The following is a 4,420-nucleotide window of genomic DNA, read 5'->3' as shown; positions in this document are numbered from 1 at the left end:
AAAACCACCGCAAGATTTTCATATTCTCTCGCTCGTTACACGCAAACTATTATTCTTACCAGAAAAAACTAACGCTATCTCTTTGTAGGAAATGTAATGTAGTTAAATTTTGCACCGGGTTACGTTTTCGCTGGAGGCACGGTTTTCGAGTTATTCAAGAGAAACGTACAAAAGTGAAGTCCAAATGCACCTTCTCCTCATACTCATTCCTCACCAGTCAGGATTTCCAGTACGTCGTTAGTGGCACTCCCTCTTATCACAAAAAAAGTTTTCAACTGCGCGAACTGTTCCCGATAGTCGACCTTTTTTTATCTCTATTGTTTGGGCTATTACACCAGCAATGTAGTCGGCTATTTCGTTAACATTTATAATTTACACGTGACCGTGAGAGCAATGAAAGGAATACGACTTTTGTAAACGTTACGCTAAAACTAATTACGTTGACAGCTCGATCCAAACGTAGCCCTTACAAGCACAGTAATTTCGTAGTCTGCAGGCCTGACGCATACAATGATGTAATTGTTTATTTTGTGCTGATAAAATTCACGAAATTATTAGGTGAAATTTAAACAAGTCAGTTTTACAATTTGAAACTGCTCGACTAAGCCGATGCGTAATAAGGTCAGTAAAAAAATTAGTCGAATGTGAAAAATAATGCGAGTAGTAGTGGTAGGAGGGAGGTGTCCTGACCGACGGAGGCTGAGTGTGGGATTGGGGGTGGGTTTGAAGATTATTTTTGTATGTTTTTCTGGAATAACGCGAAAATTACAGGCTCTAGCGAAAACGTATCCCAGTACAAAATTTAGCTACATTAAATTCTCTTCTAAAAGGTCCTGTTCATTTTTTTTGTGCATCATTAATGGTTTGCGCGTAGCCAGCGAGAGAATATAAAAATACCGCGCGTGGTTTTTTATGGCTAGAATAACATTGCAGGTTGGATCAAACAACATCGGTAGGGGCAGCTGAATCACCCTGTACATTACATTTCACCTGTTAACATGGCAGGTGCTACAGCAACTAACAACAGAGAGAAGTTTTTCAGCTTTTTAAGATTTCTTCGCATGTTAAAGTAGTTCAGTTAAAAAAGAAAATAATGACTTTCTTGGGTAGCACCAGATACGCTGTGTAAAGACGTTGGACGAAAGAATAAAGAAAAGGTGTCAGGAGGTGATAAGAACTTCGATATAAATGAATAAAACTAAAAGTAATAAAAAAGAACACATCAAAATGTTTACAAGGTGGAAAAGATAAAAAAGACCCATTAGCTTCCTCTGCATTAGTGGACTTGTTGAGCGCTGTAATGAATGTATTGGTGCCGTCATCTTTGGTACTACTCTCTAATCTATGTATAACCAGGCTCTCAGTTTAGATGGATATGACTAAAACACTGAACTTATGGAGTTCTTCCAATACATAAAATAGACATCTAAATACTGCAGAGGATGATAGAACTATACGTAAATAAGGAAGTAACGGTAGGTTTAACATCTAGTTGCCTATGTGCGCACTTGAAGCGGAACAAAAGCATTGCCCTGAACATGGGAGGGCCAAGAAATTGCCTATGTTGTTTTTATGTTCACCTTAAATAATTTAGAAAACCACAGAAAACCTAAAATGAGTCCTCTGACGAGTATCTTTTTTCCACACGTTGTGAGTGCCCACAAGAGCGCCGACTGACTCGGTATGAGAAAGACTTTGGCAGTATCATTGCTAGCATGAGAACGTGTCCAAAGTTTTATCGGAACTTCTTTCTTGAGTAGTACTTGTTTTATATTTAGCGACCTATTTTTCTTTAGATAACTGAGAGATCGAAGTTGTACGAAAAATTTTCACATGACGGCTTTGGATATCAGCTTCTATCGTTTGTCTTGAGAAAACTGGTCACGGATAAAACGTAATTTTTGCTTTGAGCAGCATAACTGAATGAGACGTAGTTTTCTTGAGAACCTTACAAAAAGGCAAATAATTTCATCTAACCTACACAGCCCTATTTTCGGATTTAATGCAAATGTAAAAGTAAACATAAGAAACAAGGGCACAAGGGGAAAACGCGCAGTGAAGGACATTGGCAGAGAGAGAGCGTCCCAACTTCTGTGCTACGCCTCTGGACTGTGCGGCGAGCGTACAGCAAACGTAATGCAAGCTAAAACTCCTCTCCACATATGTTCAAAGTGTTTTTGCTCGTCCTTGTCTTACTCTATGCTCGTAGGCAGGCCTTAAACGTCACTACGAAACTATACGCTTCATAACATCTTCTCAATAGCCAAGAAGAACCACTGAGAAACTACACTTTGTACCTGTTTCATCCGCTTTCTCTCACATCGCGTTTGTTGATGGAGCGGCGAGAGAATTATTTACGTTGCAAGTATACCTACGACGGGCGTTCAATAAGTAATGCAACATAATTTGTTTCTCGGCCAATTTCGGTTGAAAAGAAAACGCAGACTTTGTTGTGAGACACAGTGGAACATTCCCGCCTCACTCTGTATAGTGTCATGAAGTTCCTGAGGGATGGCGGCGCTGTATGTAGCTTTCAAAATGGCATCTGTAACGGAGGTGCGTTCCAAGCAGAGAGCTGTCAATGGGTTTCTTTTGGCGGAAAAACAGTGCATCACAGATATTAATAGGCGTTTGCAGAATGTCTGCGTAGACATGGAAGTGAACAAAAGCACGTTGAACCATTGGGAGAGGCATCTGGTATCATCGCAACAAGGTCGCGCAAACTTGTCCGGTCTCCCGCGAACGGAACGTAGTGCAGAGTGAATTGTGATAGTTTCACGCGTGGTATCACAGTCTGAGAATTCACAAAAACAAATAAATGACGGAGCTACTGGGTGAGAAGTAGAATCAGAGGACGAACAACTTCAGTACGTTGAACCAAATATTGTGATCCTAAATCATACGGGACAGTTTCCAACACAAATCATGTGTGTAAGTGCGTCCGCACTATGTACGGAAGACGATGAGACGACAAGTGAAAGACGCGAACGGCAAAATTTACATCAAATAGTGACAGGTGACGATGGCGAAGAGTCAGATAGTGTGTTTACAATATTGAAGCAACTCACTATGGTCTTAAAGCAGACAAATGCAGGGTTAGCAGTCTTAAGAACGGAAACAGAAACAAACGCAGGGTTAACAGATTTAAAAACCGAAACGGCGAAGTTAAAAACAGAGACAAATGCTGCCTTGAATGGTTTCCAATTTGAAACCTATGCTGGATACGAAAAAGTCTCGCGAGGATCAACAAAAACTACGAACAGAAGTCAATGAACAGTTCACTGAAATCCGGAGAGAGGCGAGGGACTTGGGCGAGCTTATACAATCGTTAACGGATGACCAGAGAAAGATAAGTTAGCAAGTAAGACGTCTGGTAAGGCGCAACAAATCGTGGAAGAGCTTAATGTCAGAAAACGTGTCGCGCGAGCCGCATTAAAAAGATTCGACACGCGCATTGAAAACATAGTCTCGAAAAATCACAAACAGTATGAACAGCTTTGTACGGAACTGAAACAGTGTATTGAGAGCCGTACAGAAAATAGTAGTGAGGCAACGGAATCGGTAGTATCATCCGACATAGTGATGGACAGAAATCCAGAAGTAAACAAGTCAGTTGTACAGTTTTCCGTAGCAGTAGCGGAAGCACAAAAGAGGCATGAAATTCCATTGGTATATCCACAAGAGGTTGCGTCAATAATTACCGAAACAGCAAAACGAAACAGAAGCAAATAGGAAAAGAACAGTAAACACAGGAGAGCGTAGCAGGTAATGTGCGGTCACAACAGACAATGGAGCGAGGAACAGTAAATGTGCGCATTCCAAAAGAGCGGCAGCCGACCCTCCGAACGTACGCGAGTGACGCGAGAACAGAGCAAGTTACGGCGACAAATGTACCAGTTCCGCAATTTCCAAGTTACAGAACAACAGATTACAGATAGCAAGTCAATATGAATCAAATAGGAAGGCAAAACACTGAAACAGTAACGGGAAATTTATCCGAATCTTTCAGTCCGATACACGAGGGACGGTACGGTTTAGATAACTAGACACCACTGCGTAGATGCGATGCTAGATGGGACGTAAATATGTCATCTCAAGACCCAAATGTGGTAGAACGAACACGAGGAAACACGACACAGTTGAAAGGAACGGATAATGTTGAAAAAACACAAACGCTGTCTGGTGGAATAGAAAAATTTAACTATTATCATTTTTTGACAGTCAGAAAATTCCAGCATTACAAAGAAAGCAGTAACGGCTTACATCCACGCACGTTTGTAAATCAATTCCAGATCGGCTTGCCAGAGCCACAAACTTGACTTCATTTGTGGGCATATGGATGGCGCAATAGCGGAAACCATGCAAAGAGTAGCTGTAAACTGTCAATCATATGAGCAATTTAAATCCGCACTCTTGGAGC

The sequence above is a fragment of the Schistocerca americana genome, chromosome 1 (assembly GCF_021461395.2).
Source record: "Schistocerca americana isolate TAMUIC-IGC-003095 chromosome 1, iqSchAmer2.1, whole genome shotgun sequence".
NCBI lineage: Eukaryota > Metazoa > Arthropoda > Insecta > Orthoptera > Acrididae > Schistocerca > Schistocerca americana.
The sequence above is the reverse complement of the archived record's forward strand: the minus strand, read 5'-3'. Positions refer to the sequence as shown.